Source organism: Apaloderma vittatum, unplaced genomic scaffold (assembly GCF_000703405.1).
Source record: "Apaloderma vittatum isolate BGI_N311 unplaced genomic scaffold, ASM70340v1 scaffold35397, whole genome shotgun sequence".
Lineage (NCBI taxonomy): Eukaryota > Metazoa > Chordata > Aves > Trogoniformes > Trogonidae > Apaloderma > Apaloderma vittatum.
In genome coordinates, this window is record NW_009726196.1 from 787 (window position 1) to 9342 (window position 8556).

General features: G+C 38.2%; 1 protein-coding gene across 1 annotated transcript in view; it reads left to right on the top strand.

The window, feature by feature from the left end:
- The first annotated feature begins 292 nt into the window (after positions 1-292).
- LOC104276774 (sarcoplasmic/endoplasmic reticulum calcium ATPase 2) overlaps positions 293-8556 on the top strand; it is a 44012-nt gene continuing 35748 nt past the window's right edge. Inside the window, exons 1-3 of the mRNA XM_009873205.1 lie at positions 293-325; positions 419-501; positions 7546-7650. The gene's annotated coding sequence lies outside the window, so the exon portion shown is untranslated. The remainder of the gene's footprint in view (positions 326-418; positions 502-7545; positions 7651-8556) is intronic.

Sequence of the window (8556 nt, forward strand, 5' to 3'; positions counted from 1 at the left end):
CAATTTGAGCCTTTGACCCTTTGTGTGCAGCAACAGCAGAAGTCCCACAGCTGGCTGGAGTGATGACTTGGCTGAATTATAACCATTAGCACATTCCGGCTAACCTGACTTAGCCTGACCTGTACATGTCTTAAAATGCAAAACTATCGGGCCTTTTCAGAGCCACCTTAATGGGGCTGTCAAATCCAACCCAGCTGAGAGGGCAGTTCGGGAATGATATGTGATAGATGCCGTATAATGCTCTAATATGTTTCTTCAATGATTTCTTTTCTTTGACATGCTTCCTGGAAAAATCTTCCCCCAACAGAGTTACCAGCTGAGGAAGGTAAGCACGTTGATGAGTCCTTCTGCTAATTCTTGTAGGTAATTCATCAGTTTTTAAATGCACATAACTAAATGGCTTTGTTACATATTGCAGGAAAAACCTTACTCGAGCTTGTGATTGAGCAATTTGAAGACTTACTAGTTAGAATTTTGTTGCTGGCAGCTTGCATATCTTTTGTAAGTATGATTTTATTTTTTTTTTAATTTCATAGGCTTCTGTGTTGCAGAATGATGGATTTTCCAGTGTACAGAGACTCTATGTACCGAAGTTATTCTTTTTCTCAAAACGTAGAAGTATACAGTGTGAATTGCTATTTCTTAAATTAGTTGCTTTGCAGAGAGGTTTCTGTGTGCTAGAAAACAAAATCTAAGGGAATCTTTCATTGCATGAGTCATAAGTATGTAACTACACTAGACAGGTATTTTAAAAGTGCTTTTCATTCAGCCCAGTTTGCTTATTTGAGGTGGGATTTCCCAATGCTTTTGTTGGCTTTGAAAACTAACCTTGAGTAAGTGTTTAACTGGACATTCTTCTTGCCTTTGAGTTAATCGTTATCAAGCTCAATGCATAATCATTGGAAGACATTTTTGGATGCAGTGCGGACTGTAAATAGAATTTACACAGCGAATATTCCAGTTGCCTTCCCTTCCTGATAATAGCAAGGTGACAGTTGTTGCTTCTGACGGTGACAAGAATGGTGACGGCTGTGATGGCACTATTGTTGACCAAATTTGGTAACTGACCTTTGAATAGTCTAGTCATTAAATGGACATCTTGCTTTGCATACAGGATTGAAAGAATAAGGACACTTTTAATGTAATTTTCTTTATTATTTTTTAAAGCATGGTTGGGCAATCATTTTACATAATGTGTAACCGGTATGCGTTTGCTGAAAAACTGAGTAGAGGCTAAGTGTTGAAGGAAGATGAAGGCTGTATGTCTTGAGGAGCTGGACAACAGAAACAAAAGTGTGCAGCATATTAAATTGTTGAGATAGGAGGCAGAGTTTGCGGTAGACTTTGCCCTGGAGTTGTAGTTAACTACTTTAACAAAATGAAATGCTGCAGCGTTTGGGGGCAGTGGAAATTGTGGTGACTCTTTAGCTTAAGGGCAAGCTAAGTAGGATGGGCAGAGGAGAATGTGCTTCAAAGTGATTGGGTTTGATGGGGGCAGGATTGCAGTGTCGTGGCTGCTGTGGCATAATCTGTGTTGCCGATGGATCCTCCATCGAGAGATGCTTTGGCCATCCCCACACCAACCCTTTTCTAAGCGCTTTGGGGTTTGATGTGCACATACTGTTACCAGCTGAGCAGAGATGGGTGCCATTGGCCTTGACCATGGAGACAGATGTGCTTTAACTCACTCTTTTGTTTCCAGGGGAGGAAATGAGGCTGGCTATAGAAAATTGAGTAAAGATGTAATTCAAAAGCTTTTCTATTTGTTTGGTCCCCCCTGCTCCCTGAGGGTGAGAAGGGTATGTGTTTTTGTCCCTGAAAAGTCATGAGTGTTCATCTCATCTCATGAGATACATAACGGTACAGAAGTTCATTAGCCTTTCATGCCAAGGTACGTTATTTGGTTTTATTATAACCAAGTAAGTGGAAAATCAAATTCACTAAGCTAAGCTTTCATTGCTGAGTCTAAGTATGGTACCAGACCTCTATGACAGAGGTCATAGAACATACACTGCTAAGCCCTCTTTGAAAACTTGATTAGTAACTGGATTCAGTGTTTTGTTTTTTTTCAGCGTGCTTAATTTTCCTATCTAATTAAGAGGAGACTGTAGTCTAATGGAGTGTGGGATAGATCTGGGTTCTCTGCTTCTGTGCCACTGGCATAGTATATGACCTTGGGCTACTGCTCTGCCTTCTCTGTCTCCTATTGAAGAGTTATGGATACCCACTATAAATTGATGTTAATAGTTAATATTTTCTCTTTCTGATGAACTATAAAAGAAAAAAAAAACCTAGATAAATTATAATTTTTTTACTTTAAAAGCACTTCCCGCTTGTGTTTGTTTCTGGCTTTTTCCTTGCTCAAAAAGTGATCATCTGTTGTCTGGTTTTCTTAGGTTTTAACACTTTTTCTTGATGACAATGCATTAGACTTTTGTAGTAGTGGTAAAGATATGTCGAGTATGTTGATACAAAGATTATATTGCTGCAAAAATCAGATGTAGCTAGCATCACCTAAGTTCCGGCATTCTTGACCTCATCAATCTAAAAAAAAAGTTCATGATTCAGGTATGAAAGCAAGAGAGGATCTCAAGGTATATAGATCGTTGTCTTGTGTCATGGCGGCTTTCTGGTGATTGTGTTGGGATCATAAATCATGTTAATTAGATTCTGTGTGACTGCACAGAAGCAGCAATCTTGAATGTTGAGATCTGCGTTAGATTTTTGTGCAGAAGCATCTCCTCTTATATAAAATACAGACTTGTGTGTTCCAAGTGCCTTCTGTGTCCTCTACTCCCACACCTCCTGTCAGGTATGTGTCAGGAAAATAAATCAGACTAACAGCTGAATCTGTGTCACCCTAGCTGATTGTAGGGGTCATATGCTGGGTGTTTGCTGGCTCTAGATACGATGTCCTACATTCCAAGTTGAAACTGCTGGTACAGATGTGCCTAGTTAGTAAAAGCTGCAAGTATGACTTTTGAAAAGAAACAATATAAATAATTTCTGATCGTAAGTGGATTTACATATAGGCTTGGACCTTGTGTTGGTGTTCACCTGAACCTGTGAAGCCCAAGCAGAATAAATCTGTACAGTGTATCTCAGCAGTTCAGAGGCCTTCATAGCCTGAGTTTCTAGGTGCAAGTAAGAGGATGTTTAATTTTCCATGAACTATGGCATTTAATTCTTGTGGTTTGTGTAGCGTATACTCAGGTCTACAGTATTTACATAAAAGAACAGCTTGCTGTGCTGTATAAATGACTTTGACAAGTTGCAAGATGTTAATTGTGTGGCTGATGTAGAATAATTCTTTGGTAAAGTATGCATGCTTTAAACAGCAACGTAGGCTTTTCTTTGCATACACACAGTGAATTTTCTTCTACAAGATACAGCATAGACTATAAACTCTACTAAAAACTTACATATTAATACTGCATCCTAAGAGCATTTGCCCCCCAATTATTTCTTTGATTCCTAAGCTGACTTAGAAGTGAATGTTCTAGAAATGTTTTTTAGCAGCGGATATCCATGTTTAGATTAAAACAATATATTGTGATTTAGTCCAGAGATCACTGTAGCCTGTAAACTAGCATGAGTATAACCTGATCTGTGTTAAACAGTGACCAAAGTTAGTCTTGGAGGAAATTAGATGTGCTAGTAAAAATGTTGCAAGCTTTGCCCTGAAATCACCCCGAAAGCTACCTGTTAAGGTCAGTAGCAGGGAGAATGTGGTGCCAAGATAAGGACTGCTGTAGAATATGACACTGTCATGCTTTTAGCTGAACTCAGATTACTTGATAGCACCCAAGATACCAACTGATGGGTAGAGGTGATAAAACTGTGAGAAGTAACTGTGATTCCGTTTTACTTTGTTGAGATTAAATGGTGGGTAGAGTGTATCTGGGCTTTTTTTCCCCCCCTTACTGCTTCCATAAACTCAGGAATGTGTTTATTTTCAGAAATACAGAGTAGCATATCTGATGGGTGCTTACAATCTGCTAACCCAGTAAAAATCTTGATTTTGTATTTATGTGTGGTCGAGATGTGTTTGTGTGTTTGTTTTTCCCATCCTTTGTTCTGGGATATCAAATAAAAATCTCTCCTGAATAATGGAACTAAAATTAGGAGGTTTTTCTTTAGTATTTCCTGGTGTTCAGAATAGCTGCCATGGAACAAGCATCGGGAGTGCTGAAATAGTTTGCATCTGCTTAATTTTAAGCTAATTTGTATTAAAAAGAGACATTACTGGAAGAGGTGATATGCTAAATCTTAATTCACAGTATCCTGTGAGAATAAAGCTCTCTTAAAAGCAGTCGCTAGTTTTAAATGACCTGCTTTAATTAGTCCAGACTTTCTTTCTGTTAGGATGAGATAGAAGCAAGCTGGGAGACTACGCTCTAAGTTTCCATTGTAAAAATTAAAAACAAAGCAAAAACCTTGCTAGGTTACTCACAACAAACTGTTTGCTTTTCCTCGGTTAGTGGTGAGTGGGTACAGCCTGCTGGGCAACAGAATTCTGTCTGGAAATTGCCATTCTTCGATTTTGTTCTTGTTACTTAATGGGAAATAGTGATTTGAGGCAGCTCGCCTCCATAACTTCTCTGACAATAGATACTTGTAGAAATGTGAAGAGCTGTAAGGACGCTTCTGTTCTAGCAGTTTTCGTCAGTAGTTGCCTCTTTGCTGGCTGACTTCTGCACTGTGCCTCTGCCCCCTTTTTACAAATAACCATGAAAACTAAGTGCTATTTGCTTGTCATTGTGTATTTTTCAGCTTAGTGTCCTGCAGGTCCACCCCATTAGGCTTTGATCAAAATAGGCTTCTGCAAGCCGTAGCAGCCCTAAAGCAAATATGCTGAATGAAAGTTGTCCTTTAAGCTGCTTACATTGGCTGTTGATATGGGACTTTTATGTCTTGCTATTAATTTCCCTTGTATTTTCAGACTTGCATTTCTCTCGAGCAATTATCTTCTTTTTCTTTTTTTTTTTCCCTTACTCTTTTAAGCTTCTTAAATAGATGGTAACTTTAGTTATTGACCATACTGCCTGAACAGTGCATTGAAGATCAATGACCTGGAAATTAAGCTGTTCTACATGTGAGTCTTAAAGTGATTAGGGCTAAATTTTGGTGGGGCCCTTCTGAGTAGGAGTCAAATAAAAGATCTCTCATTGTAAACCTTGCCAGGATCTTAAAAGTGCGGTAGTGGAAACTTTGTGACAAGGACTCAATGTCTTGGACAAGAATTGTCTAGTCTCTACCAGGCTTCAGCATATGATCTCTTTTTACTCAAAACACCTAATTAAGTACTTGTATTCCTTGTTCTACTTTCTCTTTGGTTTTTGCTGTGGTTTTGTTTTTACTTGAGGCTACTGTCAAATAATAAAACTGACCTGTTACAGCAATATGTCTCGTGTAGCACAAGTGTCCTAAATGGCATGTTAATATAGCTGTAATCTGTTATAATGAAGCCAAGGACTCATAATATGTTCTGTTATTTATGTGTCTATGTTTACTAAAACTTTCTAGAGCTAGAGCTGAGATCATTCCGCTGTCAGTAATTGCATGGCAACTTTTTGGGAGAGAAATGTGTGTTGCCACCTTCCAGCATTAACTAGATGCTTCATTTTAATCTGGTCACAGATTGGCAGCTTTGCCAAAAAAACAACAGTGAAGATCTAAACTATCAGATCTGTACGGTCAGGACCTCCTGCCTGAATTAATCTGCTCTTTTTGAAATAATGGCTTCTTGAAAGGAAGGATTCCTTGAAAACTTAATTTTGCTTCTCCTTGGCATATTTGCATCTTGCTGTCCTTGTAGCTACTTTCCTTACCTCTCTTAAGATGCAGGCATTCTTGATGTTATTTTACAACAGTTGTGGTCTTCCATCTGAAAAGGTTATTATTTAGTGTTGTGTAAAGCAGATGTTTTATTCTGATTAACCTTATAGGTGCCTGCTCTGTTAAGAACATCACAGAATGATCAAATTTACTTGCTTTGTTGGAAGCAAAGTGGGCTCCACTTAATTCTGAGAAAGGAAGGGGGGGAAGAAACGGATACTAGGCAGATTTTCTGATGGCAGTGTGTGACCTTGTAAATGCTAAGGAAACTGGAAGTGTACTATTAGCCTTTTCTGTAGCTCCACGGGAGGCAACAGTGCTGGTGCAGAGCAAAAGCTCTCCATGCTGCAAGGGATAATACATGGAATGAAGATGACAACATGGACTATATGACTGCTCTGGCAGGTCAAATGGCAGAAGTTGTTGCTGGGGATTGGAGACTGCTGGTGTGGGAGGAAGGGAGAAACACTGAGATGTAGGAAGTGTAAGAGATCCTAACTAAATCTCTATTCCAGAGGGATTATGTGGACCCTCAAAATGATGCGTTGCCAGCTGGAATGTATCCGTGTTAGTATTCATGACTTGGATCTTATAAGTTTATCTTTGTCGTAAAAATTTGTTGCGTTGGATTTGCTTGACAGTCTGTTTTCTGCTTAAAGCTTTCGTGCTGCTGCTCCTTCCTTTTAACATCCTGGAGCGTTTCACAATTGAGCAATAGGTCTGAGCAGCATGTTGGTGGAATTAAGGCGCTTGCTTTAGTAATGGTTTATTCGCTGCAGTCTTCTAGTGATTCAGACTGCTGTTGCCTGACTACCAGCCCTAATTATCTCAACACGTTGTTCCTATTTACTGTCACTTTCCAGGCTTCCTGTTGCTCAATGTGTTGGTGAGAAAGCTCTTCCTCTCTGGTCATGTTAGCTTGACTTTTCTTTAGTAACTAGAGAACTCTACAGAGGCCCTGACACATACCCATACTAGTCAAATGACTGGCAGAAGCCTAAAACCAGAGTGCAATTCTAAAGCAAATACAGTAAAATAAAATCTCTGAGCCTTTTATGCAAGTCCTCAATTTGGTTTTTAAAATTAGTTTTTGAGTTTTATCAGTTACTCGGCTCAGAATTCAACTTTAGATATAACTATACAATTCACTTAAATGCTTCAACAAGACCCTACTTGTACTTAAGTTCTTTTTATTGTTTTTTAATCTACCCACCGAAAATTTGTAAAGCTGTTTCCATTTGTGCGTCTTAATTTATTGGTAAAGAACAATTAATTTGGTTAAAATTCAAATTCTGGCAAAGTTGTAGTGTTCTAAGTAGTCAAACTAGTCTGTCTGCATCCTGTTTTATACAGTAATGGATATTTAAAAACCCAAACTTCTTACTGCTGTAGCTGTTGTGACAACTTCCGCTTTCATTCATGAAGCAAAAGTAGCAATATGCTTCCCACATACATAGCTTACTCCTTTAAAAGAAAAGCAGCCTTGGAAATGAACTTTGTACTACTTTGTTAAATATTCTTTTTCTCTTTTTCCATTGCATATTGCCAACTCATTCATTAACTACAGAATTACACCTTGGAAGATGAAAAGATTTCCAAAGTTACTCAAGTCTAGGAAGTTGAACCTCAAGCTAAAACTTACTGGACCTTAAACTTGCAAGGTGTCTGTGTAAATCAGTAATTTAAAACATTGTGTTTCTCTTACAGGTCCTGGCCTGGTTTGAAGAAGGCGAAGAAACAATCACAGCGTTTGTAGAGCCTTTTGTAATCTTACTTATATTAGTAGCCAACGCAATTGTGGGAGTGTGGCAGGTAAGCAGATATTTTTACACCAAATCACAAATGTTTTGGATTTGTTGTCGTTTAAGAGGAAGGACTATACAATGTAGTGTCAGATGCTTCCTACGACGCGAGTAATATGCGTTGCTAATGTTAGATTCCTGACAACCAACATAACGTAACATCTCTGGACAGAAAGTGTTGATTTAAAAGTAAAATGAAAGCTTCAGAACTATTGCCAAGAAGGCAAAATGCCCATCAGTGTGTTTGGGTGCATGCTGGTGAACATATGAACTAGGCAGTCTGGAACGAAGGCCTGAATTCAGAAAATAAATCAAATCTTGCAAAGCTAAGTAGCAGTCAGATTGAATTGGCTTGGTGTTTTGTTCCACAGAGGAACAAAGGATGGAACAATTCTAATCTAGTTTCTAGAGAAATGCTATGCTTTAGTACAGTTATTAATACATTTGATACAGGATTAATTTTTCCTATTCAGTTACTGTAGTACCTATTAAGTGTACATCTAAAGAATGTATGCCTTCTAAAGGACAAAATTGCTTCTGAAAAAATCTATCATGAAACTTCCCACATTATCATCTGTGAGATGGCTTAGATGGCTTTTTGTAAACTGTTTTGGCAGTAAGTAATATCAGTAGCACATTCTAACGCTTCTTGATATGCCAAAATAAAATTGTTCATATAACTTTAGTTTAATAATTTGATCACTTCAGGGCCTATTTTATTAGATTTGTTTTTCTGCAGATAAACTATTCTAGGATTTTTAGGGTAGTTGCAATTCTGCCTGTAGTGATTTTAAGCGTGAAATGTAAGGTAAAGTTCTCTGCACAGTTTAGGGATTTTTCTTGTGTGGTTGTATACCCTGTTGGAGGAAATAACCAATTTTTTCAGACATGATAATGTGCAAAGAATACATATATA